Source organism: Falco biarmicus, chromosome Z, assembly GCF_023638135.1.
Source record: "Falco biarmicus isolate bFalBia1 chromosome Z, bFalBia1.pri, whole genome shotgun sequence".
In the NCBI taxonomy this organism is placed as follows: Eukaryota; Metazoa; Chordata; class Aves; order Falconiformes; family Falconidae; genus Falco; species Falco biarmicus.
The window spans coordinates 14820794-14841231 of record NC_079311.1 but is presented as its reverse complement, the minus strand read 5'-3'; positions in this window follow the sequence as shown (position 1 = coordinate 14841231).

Here is a 20438-nt window from a genome sequence, read left to right as displayed (position 1 = left end):
CCTCCAAAGTAATTTCAATTTTACTGCCGTATTTTTTTTTTTTTACTGCCGACACACTTTTGATTGTGTCCAGGCAACCAAGTGGCCAGATGATGACCTGAGGGCCCACCCTGATAAAATTTAAATATTTCAGACATCTATAATACACCTACACATTTAGACATATCTGCCAATTTACATGTTAAAATCTGCACTTTAACAGTATGGAAACAATGGAAGTGCTGCTTTCTGGATTAAACTCAGCAACTGTATATGCAAAATATAAGCACTGTGTAATGTAAGCACACAACATCCAAACAACATCCATAGTTACTTAGTGGAAAAGCTGTTTGTTTGAGAAGTATACAGAAAACTGAAATCAAAGTCTAAGCTACTGTTTACATGGATTTTAATATGAACTAAGAAAACCTCTTAGGAGAGAAGTGGCAAAGCTTACCAAGATGACACCAAAGTAACTGGGTGAGCTAGTATTGGCTGGATACAAGAGTCAGTACTTTCCACTGGCAGATTTAACTTCACAGCAAGCAAAGTATCTAAGTAAATTTATAGCACATTCATGAACTGAATCCTGTCATTGAATCTTCCATGAGTTTCACGTACTATGTTTACCTCTTTTGTTCTGTTTTTTTTAAAAAGAATGAATTCTTTTTCTATCCAGAAAGTGCAACTGCACAAATAGACATTTTTGAAAGGCACAAAATGCCTTCTTTTTTTGCAGCTGTATCTCTATGCTCAAAAATTTGGGGTTTGCTGACTTGGGTACAGTCCTGCAGCAGAACAATGAGCCTGAAATAAATTCATTAGACATTTTGTCATCCTCCTTCCTTCCAGCATTTCTAATCAGATGTCCTGCCTTCTTCATTTATTTAGTAAGTCAATGGATTTCAACTCGCGTGTCTCTGATGTGTGGAGGAAACAAACATAAGGATTCTCAAAAAGTAGCTAAGGAAATCCAGCCTGCTGCCAGTCTGCCTGTTCACTATATAGGGATGCACATCTCCACTGGGAGGCTGAAAAAGTGGCACTCGTTTCCTTTAGGCACGAGAAATGCTCCACAAAACAGCCATCCCATTTTTCTTTTAGTCACTCTTTGATGGGTGCATCTCAATGAGTTCATTACTGAAATCCTGATCACACCTGGAAAAGGCAACCGCATTTAACTGGAGATAGTACTGTGCTGGTGTCACCAGCAAAAGGCTGCTGAACTTTGAACAGATAGGATTTTTGAGAAGATGCAATTAAGAAACCAATTACATGCAACAAATGATAGCACAGAATTAACAACTTAAATGTAAAATGTGGCTTTTTATGACTGGCAGATTTCCTATACTTCATTTCAGAAAGATGGACTTGGCTTAGGCATAATGTGGATACGAGCATTCATTACGATTTTTGATGGATTTGAAAAGCATCAGCTGAAGGTCCTCCACTCTCACACAGCAATATTAATTGGATTCAGCTGAAAGCTTCAGAATAGATAATATTAAACTATTTGACAAGTGTTCCTTCTAGGGGGCTTACTATTGCATTTGTCTTAATTATTAATGTAAAAACCCTGCAGAAGTAGAATACATCTTTTATTAAGACTAACTATAAGCAATCTGAGAATTCTTCAGCAGCTTCACATTAACTTCAGAAAAAAAATGATGCATTGAAAATAATATTAAAGAAAAATTTACATTTCCTCTATCACCAGAACTGATCATGTCTTTTCTATGTAATGCAAAAAGGTTTGTGTCTGTAATAAAAACACAGATGTACACAGGCTGTAGATGAGAAAGAAGTTGTAGCCAACCCAGCACTAACTGAAAGTATAGGCATTACTGTCAATAATAGTTCAGTGTATCCCATAAACAGTCAGCTGCATTTTTTTTGTTACATACCTGGGGAGAGAAAATAGTTTTAACACAACTGAAAGGACTACGCTCAGAAAATGCAAAGTATTTCCCAGGAGCACTGTTCTCAAGACTCCATTGTGCTTCTTGTGTTTTTCAGGTTTTTATCCTTTAGAGCATCAGTGCTACAAAACAGAAAAACTTTGCAGTTACTTTAACCTTTAAGTATCCTTAGCATTAAGACAGACACCTCAGCTTCCTGCTGTGCAGGTAGAAAATTAGATACTTAAGAAATCAGCTGTTAAAAAAAGTGGTTTAAGTGGGGTAAGAGAAAAGACAGGACTCATCCCTGCATACTGAAACATCTTGTGACAGCAACTAGTTCCTTAGAAGAGGTTTTGCTGATTCATATGCTGCAATCTTTTTTAAGTCATAGACACAAAAGAATCATGGAACAGCTGAAAGTTAGCCTATTCACAGCATAACACAACTTTATACTTCTAAAAAGTGTTAACTACTATATTTAGAAGACTATGCCTAAGAACTTTGAATTAAGAAATTATTATAGTAATAGTTGGCTTTCCTTAAAAAAAAAAAAATTGTTAACAGCTATTTGGGCTAACGCTTGTTTCAGTTTTGTCAGTGAGAGGGGAGTACATCTTTCAGAAGAGTGCCTAAGGTAGTTCATAATTCTGCAGGAAAACCTTCTGGTTAGTGCCTTTCTGGATTACTTGAATTGTTTTCTTTGATAAGATTAATTTCCTGCAAAACTGATTCTAGTGAATGACTGCCGTATGCCAATTTGTATATCTGTTACCATAACAATGAAAAGTTTTGAGATGCTGAAGAAACAGAGAAGAAAGCAAAGCTAATACAGACCTATTGGATTTTGTAATCACGTACTTCCAGCTTTCCAAGGAGAAACTGCTCATCTTCTGAAGTTGTAGCCTAAGGCCAAAATTCGCAAACCCAGATGCATAAGGTTAAGCTGCTAAAACTGTATTTATTCTCTGACACAAAAGCAGTTTCATTTTCACCCTCACCTTCCATTTTTAAAAGGTCATTTACTGCTCTCTTTAGCTCAGATTTTTCAGTGGTAGATTTGCAATTTATAGTGCTTAACATATCTTCATTAATGTAAGTGGGGCTATGCTAAATTTCAGTGGTTAGAACATGTTATTGAATATATATTTACAGTAAATTCACCCAATCAAAATGTACCTTAACCTTAAGAAAAAGTGGTAATTTCTCATTCAGGCTCTGTATGTATTTGTTTTCAGTGGAATGCACCTTTGGATTAGCTGCAGCTTCTCTTTAAGCAAATATACAGGAGCTCAAACAAGCAGTTGGCTAGTTTGCAAATTGTCTACATGTACATGAAACTGCAGTTATACAAAACCGGTCACTTATGACTGTGTGAGTGGCAAGCAACCAGGAAAGAAGGATAAGGGTGTACCTTCATGTTACAGTTCTGCCACATACTCATAAAAATAGCAAATATTTTCTTTCTTTGTTACTAAAAAAAACCAACTCCGGAGGCAAGAGTCACAATGATAAAACTTGCTGCAACCAAAGACATGAAGTGCACACCTATTTTCAGGTTTGGTACAAAGTGACGAAGTCTCACGAGAAGTTGAAATTATATTTTCATTTATCCAGTGTGATTTTTATGCAGATAAACACAGGTGAATATATCCCCTTAATCTTGTGCACCTGTAGAAGTGTTTCCCCTGGTTACTTGTCTAATAATTTTTCCACTATATTTACTAGGTTTTTGAGTTAAAGCAATCTTTTCTTGATCAGTTTGAAAATCCAAACTTTATCAGTGTTACACAAAACACAGAGAAATTTAACATAATATTACATGTCAAAGGGAATTGCTCATTGGCATTGAATTAACACATCTTCAACATGCTAAACTCATCCCCTTTGGTATATACAATATGTGTTAACTTGTTTCACATGATTGTTTTCAAACATACAAGTCACAACTCAGAAATAAACTTTTTCTGATACAAATAGACTTCAAGTAAAATCTCATTTAGCATCCTGACCCTCTTGCATTCAAGCCACTTAAAGCAGCTTTGAAAGTCTTTGCAAACATGTACTACACATCAGCAATATGCAAGGGTGTTCTGCCTGTGCATTGCTCCAAGAATAGCCATGGTTATGGGGTGAGTTATTCATTTCGTAAGGTCTCTCGCAGTGAAAGTACTTATTTACTTGAATGTTGCCTTGGTTGCTTCAGAGTCATAAGGATACCCAAATCTGCCTATTTCTGCCACAGTTCATCTGTTTAGGACCCTAAGGACTTTAATAAGTATACAAAAATCTATATGACCTTTCTTCTCGCTCTGGTCTGCTGGGATTCACAGAGGATGTGTGAATGGTCACTTCTCAAAGAAGGAAGCCATTAGCAGCACGCTGCTGCTCTCACTGAGATTGTTCCTATATTTAGGAAAGTTCATGGAGTTGCCAGAAGCCCTGCTCCCTTCTGGTGCTATGACCCTACTTGTTTTAACAGTTGAAAGGCAAAAGGACGACAGTGAGAAAGAAACTTTGCTTTTGTCACGGGCATCTTTAGCAGAAGAGAGGGAAACCTATCATTTTCCTGCATGCTCCAGAGATCCTGAGTGGTTCGGGTGGGAAAATTCACCTTTCTTAGCAAGCAGATTTTGCAGCTTCATAGGACTACATTGCACCAGCTCATGAGAAAGGTGGTGGTTTCCCAAAAGTGATTAACTACATTGCCACATAAATGTATCTGAAGCAGTATGTGTGCTTAGTTATACTAACTGGAGTTTTAGCTAACCCCTGTTTAAGTACTGCTCCTTTCCCCTGTCCCTGTAATATGTGAGCTGAGATATGCTGAACTGAGGGAAGCACCTCCAGAAATTGCTAATAGAGAGTGTTCAAGAGAGTGAGCTCCTCAAACCGCAGGGCTGGTACTGTAACTTTGTCTTTGGGGATTAAAGGCTAATCCCTTCCTGAAGCTCAGGCTGAAGCTGGCACTGTGTGCTCATTTCTCCCTCTTTCTTCAGTACATTGGGAAAACTATTATGGAGTTACAGTTAAAACTGGACATATTGCAGTGTACAAACAAGGTAATGGGGTACATACCCTTTGTAATTACATTTTCCTTATTTCCAAGTATTATTAAAGCACAAGCATGTATTAGCTTCTAAATAACAAAAGCTACGCATTTGCAATAAGAAATGGAATGGTGAATCTTGCATAATAGAGGAAAGCAATGTTATGTGTAAGTAGCACAGATAATGTTTAAATCCACAATAATTGTGATACTAAAACTGAATGGAATTCTTACCTGAAATCCTCAAGGGAAAAAGAAAGAAAAAACCCAAAAAACAAAAAACACCATTGCAAACCCACAATTGTTTTACAGCTTTATCAGAAGCAGGAGTTGCTGTAAGGTTAGGCACACCACAAGGAGTGTTTAGCATGATCTCATTGAATGTAACTGAATTTGAAATAATAATAAGTCATTGAAAGCGCAATGTGTCTCTATGATTCACAGTTTTGGTAGGCTTATTTCTGGGCTGAAGGCAAGAGCATGTAACGCTAGTGAAGGCACAGTGATGCAGGACAGCAGCTCAGTGATGCTGGGTCACTAGAAGGTTTGCTGTCATGTGTCTGTCTCATGCCAAAGTACTTTCTGCTGTGCCATTGCCACCACTGTCAGCCTTCTGGCCAGGTTAACTCTAGCTCTAATATGTCCACAAGATTGTCATCTTATTTCCAGTATATAGCCTGATTATGAGCACTTAGTCTAGTGGCACAGCATACAGTCACTTATAACACTGTTTGGAATACCATGCTTCAGCAGGAGCAAAGCACCTGATCACCTCCTTGCTTTCAGTCCATGGCAATTCAGTCTGAGATTAAAAAGTACAAGTTGAACCCTGAACGGTGTTTATTACAGAAGATCTTTATTTCTTGGCAGTTAAACAGGTGTGGCAAGTGCCTGAATGCATGGTCAACGGATGCCTAGAAACATACAGTATCTCTGACATTATTACGCAGTTTCGTGTGAACACAGAAAGCTTTTCCATGTCTCTATGCTACTGTATTGCAGTGCAGTATTTTGCAGTATTGCTGTACCATAAGTGTCCAGTTGGTATGGGCATTTTTTGAAGACTGAAAAAGCTTACAAGGTGTGAGGTTCTAGTAATCACCATGCTTACTATAGGAAAAAGAGGCTGTAATTTTCTGGTGATGGTCAAATGCTCCAAAATGGTAGAGGCATATTGCATGAGATCATAAAGCAGTTTAAGAACTTAAATGAATGGGACTTGTTTCCAGAGCAAAAAAAATCTGTATAGAGTCCCACCTGAGTAGGTGGTTTTAGGTCATTAACTTAAGTGTCACAGGGAGAGTAGGCTTCATAAACTGGTACAGTAACAATCCTTCAGCAAGTTGTTCCCAACTCACAAGTGCATGTAACATATGAAGTGGGGAACCTGTCCTGTTGAGCAGAAGCTGGCAACTGAGTAGTTAATCTGGAGAGGGCTCTGTGGACCACAGTGACTTTTCTTTGGTTCCCATAAATCTGGGGAGCCATAACAGTGACAGATGTGTGAAGAGAATTGGGATATGTCTCTAGAGTCTTTCCAAGACAATATATTGTAGCTCTTTTCAAATAAATGGAGTTTTTCATTGGGTATGGCATTTTCTCCTCTCTTTTCTATCATGAGAGGTGGAAATAGCCTTTTATCATCAGGTGTAATAGCAATATGAGAAGAACTGAAACTCATCAATAGTTGCCAATGTCTTTTCCTCCTGCATCACCTCTTCAGCCTTCTTTATCTGTATATGTGTCTTTGGTTGGAGAATTGCTTTGTTTAGTTACACTACAGAGTTACAGAATTATTTTGGAGATGTTGTCTTAAGGAAGACTTTTTGATACTTGGCTGAACTGTAAAAGAAAGAGATCAGAGAGCAGCTCTAGTAGCCCAGCTTCCAGACCTGAATTTCTTGTTCTACAAATTGCCTTGGACTTCAGCAGAAACTATTTCACGCACCAGTCACAATAAAAATACCTCAGTTCTTTCAAAAGATACCAGTGCCAGGAAAAAATGTCTCCTTTTCTGTCTTTCCTAAGTGTCCCAATTTAAAAGGAACACTTGTCAATTAAGTGCCAGTGCACGAAGATGATTTATGAGATCCGTTTACCATACAGCAAACCACCTGGGTATATCCTCAGGGCTAGGATACAGGTGGTTTGTGGCGTATGATGCTCAAGACATACCCACAATCGTTTCTACTCAGTGTGCGCCCAGCAAACTGTCAGTCAGTGCCTGTTCACAGAAAAATGGCTTGAATTATGCTAACAGATCTTGAAAATGTGTATTCTTAGGTAGAAGGGTGCCTAATCATATGGTAATTTAAGTGAAGGTTGTGGCACTAGTGTCCCATGCTGGATGTTTTACGATCTAAATAGCCTTCAGAGATATATATATATCCTTTATTTTAAGTAGAAGTTAGTGGAGTGCCTGTGTGTATACATGTTTGCTGAAATTAGAACAAGAAATAGAGAAATATAATTTTGGAGACTTGTTTTCCATGGATTGGGAAAAGAGTCATCTGCTTCTTTATTGCACACTGGCTTGGTTTTGGACAACCTAATGAAATTATCTGCCCCAGCTGGGACCTGCCCAGATATTCCTTGTGAAAGAAGCTGCAAAGTTGGTTAAGGAGAAGGCAGGTTCCTGCAAGAGATCCTGAAGCAAGGGATGGGGAACCAGGCCCTGCAGTTCTTTGGAAGTAGCCCCCCAACAGCTGATGAAGAAGCTGTCTGGCCTGGGGCTACAGCTTGGTTTCTTTACAGGAAAGAAACAGTCCAGAAGGGACTTGGATTTGTAGAAAAAAAAAACAATGGAGAAAATGTGCCAGCCACCTTCTGTGCAAGCAGAGGCAACTGAGTCCAAGTATGTTTTTGAAACTTCACAGAGTGCACAGAGAACCCATCTACCAACACCTCACCAAGGTGGGTCAGAACTTCAGCAAAAGCTCACTCACTCACTTTTTGCTGGCATGCAAAGCAGCAAAAGTGAGGCAGTTGACAGGAGATGTGAATCCAACCCATGGCCTTTACCTGAGGATTTTCTTGGGATCTGACCTGTCAGATGTCATTGCTCGCACTTGGGACTCCCTGTTACCATCCTGTTACTGCACAAGCAAATCATGCATTGCCAGCATAGTCCCTGGCTTCTCCCTGTTTCCAGGATCCTACAATAAAATCTTTCTTTCCTCCTTAACCTGATTATTGGGGTTGCAGGACCAGGAGAAGGCCAAAGCATGTGTTATAAGGGCCTGATGGTTTTGGGGAAACTGTGGGAAGCCCTACACCAGGGGTCCTCAAGCTACAGCCCGCGGGCTGGATACGGCCCCCCAGGGTCCTCAATCCAGCCCCCGGTATTTACAGACGCCCCCGCCCCCCCGCCGGGGGCTGGGGGGGAAACCAAGCAGCCGCAGATGACTGCCTGCCACTGCATCCGCGCCGGCCCCTGGTTAAACAGTTTGAGGACCCCTGGCCTATACCATTGGCAACTCCACCATTTCACAACCAGATGAATGGAGGTATGGAGGAGAGGTAAACTGCTTCTCTGCCCCATAGCCAACCAAAAGCACATTGCTTAAAGAGGGCTTAATAAGTCTTTGCCAACATTGCTTTCTATCACAAAGCTTCCTTTTAGTGCATGAAACGTATACCTAGGGCTCAATAAAAGCTATCTGTGTACCCTGTTAGTCCAATAGCTGTGTAGAATTATTAAGCCAAGGCACTCCAAAGCTTCACGACCTTTCAGTTTTGAAAGAGTTTCTGAACATATGCTCAGTTTATTAATATTTTAAAACATTAGTATCTCAGTCATTTCTCTGCAAAATGGGGACACATTAATTACATTTTTTTCTTTCTATGGCTTCTATAAAAACAGACCAAAAAAAGCTTTCAATAATAACTGAGAGGAAACAATGAAAAATAGTGACCTCGTGGTCTCACACCATGGTCCTGTAGGTCAGGTTACAGTCAATTTTTATGGCTGTGTCAGCCTCATAAACCCTATAAAATTAGAAGTTTATAAAAGAAATCCTGACACCACCTTAACTCTAATGGCAGTAACATGGTGCTATACTTTTCTTTGCCAGTTAATCTGGTACAATAACCTGTGCTCCCCTGAGAAAATTTAAATCTCTTGGACAAAGGGGAGTAAAGAGGACAGGGGAATGTTTTTCTGTCATGGGTATAAAAGCAGCATAGTAAATTGAATTAATGTTGAATATGATTTCAGGAGTTCTTTAGAGCATGTTAAACTGATTGTTTTCATGTGCTAAGATATGTGGTTGTAGTATGCCTTATCCTGTGCCTTCTATCACTGCATCTTATCAAGTTAGTTCACTACACGGGCAGCTGCAGACACAGTTCTTTCACCCTCCCCCTCTTACATTTTGTTCTTGTCGTGTATCTCGTGGGCGCCAAGGTCACCCGAGCTAAGCTTTTGCTTTGTACTGTGCATTTCTGACTGACAGAGTGCCTTGTTCTTTCTTGCCAGTCCTCAGCACATATCCATAATTCTCTTTATTGTGTGTTTGAAATGCAGGTTTCTCATTTCTTTGCTGCAGCAAGAGTATATGGCTCTCAGCAGAGCAGCACCATCACTGGCCAAGGTGGACCAGGGCAGTGTCTCCTGCAGCTGCCATGCCTTGGCCTGGGAGTAGCACTTCTTTGGCCCATAAAATGAGGTTTTCTGCCTAGCCTTTGCCTCTCCTACCCCACTCAGATTTCCAGACACACCTTGCCCACTCATGGGTGTATGCGCCGTGGCCCTTGGACAGCAGGCTGAGATTTGGACAGCTGAAGGAAAAGCTAAGGATTTAGGAGAAGGCATGGCTTAGTTGCCTGCATAAGAGGATTAGTAGGATTTTTGGAGAAGGGATGAAAGCTTGTCTTCTGCCCTTTTCCATGTGTTTGCCTACTACAGGATCTCTTCAAAACAGCTGGGTTTCTTTCTCTTGCTGTTTCCTCTCTTTGCATGCTTTTCCTGTTCCTCCCTTTTGCACTTCAGGGCTGTTTTTTACTCTTGTGTGTTATGTACCCATTTATTTAATACTTCCCCTGATGACTGTCTCCTGACACACTGTGCTCATTTTTCCTCTTTCTGTCTTGAGAGCTCTCCTTCTAACACAAGGCGTAGGGCCAGATCTGCATCTTCAGGCTTCTGTATTTTGGTTCCCGTGATCTTCACAGTGAGCAAGTGGGCTTGGCATTGCACTGTGCAAGTCCAGAGCTAGAACAAGGGGAGGAAAAGTTCTAGTGTGAAGGCATTAAGTACTTCTGCTGTCCTGCCTCAGGTACAAGGAGGTATGGAGGCATGACTGCACTTTGTAAAGTCAAAGTACTTTTGCAGGCTGTCTGTCTTTATAGTTAACTCTAACATGTGATTTGTTGGCTGGAAGTGGCCTTATTTGCATTCTGGGGAATCATCCGTAGGCTCAAAAGCATATAGCGGGCTTCTGTGTACACTGTGTGGCATGCAAAATTCATCCAACATGTGGAGAGTTTTCCTGTATGCAGAAGTGTGATTCATTTCTGCAACACACTAGAGGAAAACAGTATAATAGACACATGCTCATCTGCAAAGAGGTCACAAAGCTCAAACATATATTTGGGGTTCAGCTGGCTTACCAACCTGTCCTTGTTAATGAGGGATATCCAAGGAAAGCAGTTACACTTCACAGAGACAGTTCCTAGTGAATGTTGATGTGCAGGAAGCAGAATTTTGTTAAAGCAATATTGGCATTCTGCTTCACTGGAGAGTTCAGGGTTTGGGGTTTGGGGCTTTGTTGGTTGTTATTTCCTGCATTGTTCCACAAAGCATAAATCTATTCAGCTTCCTTCTTACTTTATTATGACAAAGCCCCAGGCTTTCTTGAACAATAGGCTAGTGAGGCTTGGTACGGTTTCTCATATGAGCAAGAAGAATCTCAAGGCTTTCATGTACCTCCCTAAGGTAAATATCTCCACAATGGTTTCAAATGAGGGAAACAGTCATGGTTGTTGTTGTGCATTGTGCTTATTGAACCAAGTTTCTTGATTTTCTTCCCAGCGATGATTCACTTTAAAAAAAGAATTGTTCTTTTAAAGAGAGAAATCTATGCTGTGCTCATGGAGAAAAAAAGACTTGTTCCTCCCAACATAAACTACTACAAGCTGATGCAAAATGGCAGAATCACACTCAATCTGTTAGTAATACTTCTCCTCCACCCTACCCCAGCCAGATTGGGGGTGGCCGGGGGAAGGTTTTCATTCACCTTGAAATTCTGTACCTGCAGCTTTTACTTGGGTGTCAACACAGGCAAACTCAGTACCCATCCTCCATGCTACATTCATAACAACTCTATAACATGAAGTTCCTGACCCCAAAGCACTACCTGGAATGATGTTCTACACTACAACTCCTTCCAGGGTGCTCCCATTGGTATATTCTGCTCACTGAGGAGGTCCATCTTGATCCTTCCACTGCTCTTGAGCACTTCCCAAATTTTCCTCCGCAGCTGCCAAAGGCAGGGCTTTGTCATGAAGATACTAGTCAGCAGCCCAATTACTGAAAACTGTCTTTTCAGCTAAAACAACTAGATCAGGAACAGAGTGTGATCCCACACTATGAAAACAAATTATCCTTGTTAAACTCTTAAATGAATCCTGGAGTTAATTCCTCATTTAAAAAGAGCAGCTCAAGACTCCAAATATTGTTTACCCTCATGAAAATCTTGCATAAAAACCTTGCCCCTGAAGATTCAGTTGTCAACTTATAGTTAAAGAATTTTATTGCTAATGAGCAAAATCCCTCCTCACCAAAATGCATTAAACATGCAACAATAGAGGCCTTTGCGTAACTGGCCTTTGCTGTCTTTTTTTAACAGGCTAGCAAGTCAGCTTTGAGCTCCAGTTGGTTCTTGTAAAGTTCTGAAACGAAAATAAGATGCTTCCATTTACCCTTATAAATAATCTAGACCACTGGTCTCCCCCACTAGCTGCTTGTCTTCCTTTTCCCTAGCTACTGTTCCTAAGGTATAGAGCAAATTAGTCTCCTTTCTCAAATGTATATTTCTGGTTGCTGGCTTTGCAAGTGAGAAAGGTAAATGAGATTTATTTACAGTACTGAAAATCAGAGGCTCGATCCCTGCTACAAACTACAGGCTTTTTTCCTTGCAATTCAGAGGTGGAGAGAAGATGCCTTGTAGGGCATAGCCTTGTTTTCATTAAATGCAAGAGAGGAATATACATTGTTCTAGTGGTTGCAGGGAGTTAGGGAATAGTCTGGGTTTGGAGGCAGGAAGACCTAGCTTGATTAAAAGGACAAAACAGTTTTACAGGGAACCACTGTACCGAGCTGTATTACCTCAAGAAATCCTTTCACCACAGATGTGAAATCACATGTCTGCAGCAGGAGATGGGATGGGGAGCCAGCTGCTGCACTGGCTGACCCCCTCTGTAGCAGGGGGACACAGGGAGGAGAACAGCACCTCAAAAAACAGCAGTGGAGCTGGTCCACGCTGCTGGTATTTATGGGAAGGGAGTGTGTGCTGTCCTGTCTTTTGTAACTCATTACCAAGCACCTCTGAACCAACTGACATGCAATAGGCACAACTTCAGAGAGAAAATCAAGACAGTATTTTGTTACAATTTGCATGTCCCAGCTCTGGGATTGGTTAACATTATTTAAGCTTAGACTAAAACAGAAGAAAGCCTTGAATCTGCTTGTGCGTGGAGAATGCCGGACCATGGATGGCTGAAAAGGGTGGGGACAGGCCTTTCCATATCGCAGAGGCATTTCCCCAGTGTACCATTCCCCTCAGCACCAACATATTGGTTCACCCTTCTGCTAAGTCTAGCTTTGGCGTTATTTCAGCCATTACATCCCCTGGCATGTTTCCAGTTCAGGGAAGCAAAAAACAACCTATATGGTAACATTTCTATGGTAAATCGAGGGGGGGGGGGGGGCGAGGAACAACACGACAATGGCGACTTCTTCTGGTAGCTTGTTTGTCTATGTCATACGTTTATGTTACACTATTATGTAACATTAGGTTACTGTAGCCAGGATCCACATGTACAAAATTTTCTATAATGCTTTATTGCCTCGTGGGTTTTGGGGGACTGTAGCAAAAAGTTATGTGACAGGGTATGGGAAAATTACTTCGGGGGGGAATCAGATAAAACTGGGACTTAACAGAAGTGCAGTAATACAGAAAGCTTTTGCAGGTAAAACACTTTCAGGATGGTTGGCACACATGGAATCTACATCACCACTGTTCCCTAAGCATCACACCCTGCCAGCTCAGCACCTGCTGATAGGAGTGATGGAGGATGGAGCAGAGCGCAGGCACCATGGCCATGCTCTGTCATGCTCCCTGCAGGAACAGGAACTCGATGGCACCGCACAGCTGATAAGCCACATACCAGTTGTCAAATGAAGAATATATGAAAAGATGTCCACTGCTGAGCCAACCATTGTGGCGAAATTACTTTCCTTAGATGAAATAATCCACTGTAATACCAACACACACCTCCATCCCCAAGTTACCTGCCTCCAAGGTACTACCACATCTCACTGGGCATGCGATACCAATCAGTAACCAAAATATACATGATGAGAGTCACTCAAGCTCCACCTAAACGTAAAGAAAATTTACTGGTCCTGGGCTGAAAAAAAGTCCAAAAAGGAGAGCTCTAAGTCAGCCCAGGGAGGATGGGAAACAAAGAACGGATAGTGAAAAAATTTAAGTTGTTGCAGAAAGAAACCTCCAAGTGAGGAAAGCTCTGGCTGCAAGAGGAGACAAGCTGCCAACACATTGCAACCCACAGATATCAGCAGAAAACCAGCTGAAAGTAGGACAAAGGTAATTGTGGTAGTAGTAGATCGTGACCTCTGAATCAAAGACACCCCCACCCCCCACCCCGAAGGAGTGCAAAACCCTGCTTGGGGAGTACACATAGTGAAAAGCTTCAATTATGCTATCTGAATATACATACTAATTTACATTGGAAGCGAGAAACTTGTAACCAATCCTGTGTATGATGATGAATATGCAACATACTATGAAGCAGAAAAAGTGAACAAAGGAAGGGAGAAGTTAGGGAAGACTCCACCACAACTTCGGGGATCAGTCGACAGGCTGAAACTGTCTTCTTCCCCATAGGGAGCCTACTGGGAAGGAACTTTATTCTATGACTAACACATGCTAGCTGTTATTAGGTGTATTGTTTTAAGGTTGTTTTGCAGTCAGTGTTTTATCACCAGCCATCTCTGAACCTTATTCTGTCACAAACTTGCATTTTGCATAACAAAAATCTTCAGCTGAAGTTAATTTTGTGTAAGTCTCCGGAGATCTGAGTAGCTGTTATAAGGGATTTGACTCAGTGATGCTGTCAGCAAGGGTCCCTGGATAGGTTAGTCAAATCACCCCCTGAAAAAGTGGGCTGTCAAAACGCAGGCAGCAGACAGGCTGGTCAGGCACAAGGATCTCATCTTTCCCGGGACACTGATGGGATGATCAAATATAAAGGATCAAATATAAACCCCCCCTTTTTAGCATGACACAGGGAGTATCTGGCAAGGGCATATTACCGTTTAAAAAGCCCTATCTGGCACTGGTGCTTTCAAAAGAAACCATTTCTTTCTGCCACTTACAGAATAAGATAGGTCTACCATTGTTATCTGCCCTTTTTCCAAAGTTTTGGCTGAGAAATGGAGATTTTCCTCCAGCACAATAAGAATACACTGTTTTTCACCTCCTGTGACTTACGTGTTTATTACTCACTGAGTTATTTATTGCTTTATTGGGGTGGGTGAAGGATGAGGGCCTGAATTTTTAATTCCTTCATCTGGCTTTTGATCCCTCATGGACGGAAATAAGTTTTACTTGGACATCTTTGCCATTACTTCCAGTGAACCTACAGTCTTGCAAAGGATGCCCTGCCCTCCCACTTGGGCTTCCTGAGCCCCTGAGTCCCCATAGATCTTCATTGTGCTGTGCAATGGATACATTCAAAAATAGCCAGTATTTCCCTGAGAAAGCACTTTTGCTTCCATAAATATGTACTATTCACAAATATATTTTGCAGTACCAGGTGATAATATAAAATAAACAGTTCTATTCCAGGTTTTCCTGTAACTGGACTGGAATACAGGCTTCAGAGTTGGCCTACACTCCTACCTGTGATTCAGAAGGAAAACCAAGGAGTAAACAACCTACAGGTACAGCAAGGATTATAAATGCATGAAAGTGGGTAATGAGTACTTCCTAGTAACTGGTATGACAATGCTGAATTGTGAAATATGCTGTTGTGCATCTATAGCAGTGATGAAATAGGAGTGTTAAATACCTTATAGATTAAACCCTAAAGGAATATCACTACTGACTGATCACAGATCCCTTATTGGGTTGGGCAATTGTGGTGACGCAAGTCGAGGCGAACTTAAAAGAAACACTATGTCTGCGTGGCTGGGTTCGGACAAAATGGCCTTTATTGTTTATACAAACTATTTATATATCTTAGACAGTGCAGGTGTTAGACCCTGATAGGTTTTTGTGTCCTTCTTCTTGCTTGCTATTTGCTGTTGCTGTAGGTGCCCGTATGCTGCCGTTCTAAGTTCCGATTCTTCACACCCTGTTTAGATACCTGACAATCTGTGGCTGTCTTAAAGGTACACGGCTGAGTCTTTGAGGTCAACTAACTTATCTGCCGACCCGCCGCAGACCCCAACAATTCCCCCTTTTTGTTTTTGAACAGCTAGTACCAGGTTTGTTATGTTCTGCAGGGCCCTTGCAAACATGACAGCAACCAAGGTAATGGCAAACAAACAATACTGCCAATTGAGTGAATGGATGCCAAAACGGCTGACATTTTATCAGATTTTGGTAACATGTTGCCGCAATGGGGCGCCTAAAATCCACGCAGCACATACCATCAAAATCCTCACAGCCATGTCCTTGAGCCAACAACAAAAACCAATAGTTGCTCTGTTTTGTATATAATGGTGGCAAATTTGACTCACATTCTTAACTGCCTAACAAACAAGGTATCGTCATTCAAAGTGCAAACAATATTGACTTCTTTTGGGTTAACGTTATACAGAGGTAATCAATTATCGAAAATATCAAGACTTTCAGTAAGATTCTTCATTCCCTGCATACATTCACTGTTTTACAACAATGTCTGCAAGTCAGTTTCAAGGAAGGGCACGCCAAACCAGGACTGGTTCAGTAAGGAGGCCACACATCAGTGGTTGGGTTGACTGGTGGCAGCAGCGCTCCGACGATCCGGCACGCTAAGCTCAGGCCGTACACAGCGAGCAGGCTTCCATCGCGGACCTTCATCTGTAGAAACACAAGCATAACCTCTCCCCCAAGTTAACAATTCATGCGGTCCCGACCAATGCCCGGTACGAGGGTCTCTCATGCGTACTAAGACACCTCCATGCTTTCTGTAATCGTGCCTCTGGGGTCATTCCCTTCATTCCCCCCCCCCCCCCCTCCTTTTTTTTTTTTTTTTTTAGTTAGTGCCACTTTATTAATAGGCTCACACCAATGTCTACCCCCAGCTAAAAATACACACGCTACGCAGACTTTGTTATTTAAAGGGTGATAGGTTAAAACTACTTGTTCACACGCTTCCATCTTATCCTAGTTTCTACTCATACTCCCTTAAAGTTATTTAACTCTTTACTGCAGGATCTCAGCTGCAGATCACTCAAAGCAAGGCCAAACCTGCACATTATCAATGTCAAAACAATCCACTGTCTCTGTTCCGTACAATTCTACAATTCCTTTTTTTTTTTTAACAGCAAAATACATTTCAAGCACTGTAATACAGTAGATTATAGACAGCTTTCCCGCATGACAGAACACAGTCACCCTGTGCTGCGAAACAGTTTTTTGCAAGACCTGTACTACCTTCCAAGCAAATGGTGTGTGAACGTGAGGATTACCAGCCGCCCATCTCCCAGTACAACAGGCTGTGCATGCGGTGCATCGGTGGAAGGAGCAGGAGGATCAAGGCGCGGTCCGCCTATCCGTTCTACTAAATTCCAGCTCCCGCCTTTTAATGCCCCCTCTCTCATAGCCTGCCAAAAGCGGCGAGGGTCGCGCGTCATTCCTGTACCGCTGGCAACTCGACCTTTACCACCCCCCCCTTCTTCACGGCCCGTGACCGACCGCGCTGTGGCAGCGGGACCCGAATCCGGGTTTTAGGCATTTCCACCCTGCGCGGGCGGGGCCGGAGCCGAGGGGGCGGGCGGGACGGGCGGCGCCGAGGGCGCGGGCGGGGGGGCCGGAGCCGGGGGGGGGCAGGCGTGCGGGCTGGGGGGAGTCGGGGGGCTGGGGTCGGTCCACCGAGGCTTCTGCTTGTCGTCCTCGTCCTCGGAATCGGTATCAGGCATAAGTCGATGCAGCTGGAGAGATGTAGGGGATTCGGGGCACTGGGGCGTGGCGTCTGGTAAGGGACACCGACTCGCCCCCTCCCCCACCCCCTCGTCCTCTTGTCTGTATTCCGGAGGGGGATACAGGGGAGGTTTGAACGATGGACCCTCATTCGCATTTTGCTGACTTTTTAAGCCCCCACTCGCTTCCTGCGGACTTTGCAAGCCCCCACGCGCATTTTGCTGACTTTTTAAGCTCCCACTCGCGTCTTGTGGACTCTGCAAATCCCCAGTCGCATTTTGCCGATCCTGCAAGCCCCCAGTCGCATTCTGCTGATTTTGCAAGCCCCCTACAACTTGTCTAAGCAGTCCCCATGTAGGCAAAAACCCGGACGCCTCTCTGTCCCCTTTTTCCAGAGCTTCTGACAGTGCAGATCCTAAATTGTCCCAGGTCCACACACTAAAAGCAGTCGCGGGGGACATTTCCACGCCATGTGTTTTGGCCCACAGTAACATATCTTTTAGCCGAAGCCCACGTAAAGTAATTCCACGCTTCTCAAATACTAATTTCCACATTGATAGCACCATGGTATCTTCTTTAGATAACTTACTCCCCATGCTGTCCCTGGTGGCTCACCTTACCGGTGTCACGTTCTCCCGGGATCTTGCAGCCGCTCGCTGCGCTACTCCGCTTCACCACGCTCCGCCTCCCCAGCAACCCGCTGGTCGCAGGTTCAGGATCACTCCTGACACCCTTACCGGGGTCACATCGGCACCGTCTCAGAATCTCTTTTTGATACCCTTTACCGGGATCAGATAGGCACGTCGGGGTCACCAAATGTGGTGACGGAAGTCGAGGCGGACTTAAAAGAAACACTATGTCTGCGTGGCTGGGTTCGGACAAAATGGCCTTTATTGTTTATACAAACTATTTATATATCTTAGACAGTGCAGGTGTTAGACCCTGATAGGTTTTTGTGTCCTTCTTCTTGCTTGCTGTTTGCTGTTGCTGTAGGTGCCCGTATGCTGCGGTTCTAAGTTCCGATTCTTCACACCCTGTTTAGATACCTGACAATTTGTGGCTGTCTTAAAGGTACGCGGCTGAGTCTTTGAGGTCAACTAACTTATCTGCAGACCTGCTGCAGACCCCAGCAGGCAATAAGCACTAGCATGCTAGTTTTTACATATCACAACCAAGACTGTCCTCGATGAAAACTTCTAGCTTTAGTGCTGTGTATTGTGTTGGCTGGACTGCTAACACAATGTTACCAGCCAGGATAGCATACATGAGCTGGGGATAGGGCTGGCGGAAAGATTTAAAAGAAAGGAATGCATTTTGCACCTTAGAACGCGGGCATTCTACTGACTCAGTCCCACTCGCTGTTGGTGTTAATCTGTAGTTCGAATATATATCCCTCCAGAAACAGACTTTGGGCAAAAGAAGATGCCTGAGTGAAATCTGAGGAAATCCTTTCCTCCTGAAAGGAAAATAGATAAACAGATGAGACAACATTAGAAGGGAAAGGGGAGAAGGGAACCTAATACATTGAAGTCATGTTGCACATGAGTTTGGGTACGACTCCAAAAGGAAAGTTGAAACATTACTTACTTGTCTGCAGTCTGAAAAATACCTTGCTTGGTCATTTGTGTCCAAGACTAGGTGCTGGCCTGCTAAATTTTTTGCAACTCCTCCAATGTCTTTAAAAGTAAAAAACCCCTTCACTTTTATTTATTTGCCTAAAATGAATGTCTGTTATGAAGTTTCTGTTGTGCACTTGACATTTTAAATGTATTATCCGATTAAAAAAACAGCAACATCTGCTACCCTGCACTAAACTTTCTGTAACTAAAGATGCACAAACCCTGGAGATTCAGCATTACGTGAAACAGATTCATTTAATATAATTGAACATAATTGTGCATGTAATGTTTTAACGTAATATTACTCAGCAGATGTGCAAATAATAGCTAGGTTATTTGCCACCAGCCATATGTTGGTGATGTGATGTCAGAAGCATCGTAATACTTGGCAAGACAAGTTAATTAGTCTGAGTGACTGGACCAGTGCACTGAAACAGAGATTTGATGGTGACCTGGGGACACTAATGTGTGCCTTGAGGAAACGCCAGTGTCTTAGTCTGGCAGAAAGCATGTAATAGGCTTTCTTGCTCTCTGTTGCTAAGAGATGCTGAGCATTACTTTCCAATAGGCAGCTAGTAATTTCACTGAAATAGATGTTTAGGATGAGCCTGTTGTGAAACTCAGGACAAGTTTATAACATGAAACAGGAACTATGAAGTGAGTACTTTATCATCTGATGAATGGATTACTTCATGAAACTCATTGGAAAAGAGGCACAAAATTCAGTTTTCATTTTTCAAAATTTTGGTCTGAAACATATTTCAGACATGCTTCCATTTTAAGGAAACTTCCTATATTTGGGATTCTGAAGAAAACAGCATTCCCAGGTATAAATGGTAATTGTTGTGAAGCTGGAAAAATATACTGATGCTTGAGAGTTGTTCAAACAATAACATTTCTTTCTTAGTAGTCCAAAGAAAGAAAAAGAAACAGCTACCTGGCCAACATCTGACCTACATTATTCTAGTCCTCTTGGCCAGACATAAAGGAATTAAAGTATTCCTGCATATTCAGGGACTAATAAAATTAGGCCCATGCACTCTCAGTAGAAGTTGGCTGTCTCTCTGCATTTCTTATTTGTTTAAAGACCCATAAATCTGACCTTCTAATGGTCTACCATTTAAACTCTGATCTTGAAGTACTGAGCTAAGGTATTTGCTCTGATACAGTATGCCTTCCTAAGGATTAGGCTTCCCTCTTTTGTCCTGTTTTGAGAATACCCTGGACTTCATAGTAACTGAATAAGAATATGAAGTAAATATGTGTATTTGTATGGTGGACTGTCTCAAACATTTTGTACCATAAAAGAGAATATTGACTGCTCTTAGCTTGGGGTTACCCATGGCGCCTGTTTGATGTAGTATGCCAGGGGCAGTAGTTCCCATGCAGATATCCATGGCTGCTAAGCCTCTCATCTATGGGTTTAAAGTGATATTTGAAAACAGACAGGTGGGTAACAGAGCAGTAAGAGATAACTGGGATAATAGATAATGACATTTATAATTGTTCCTTACAGGGATTT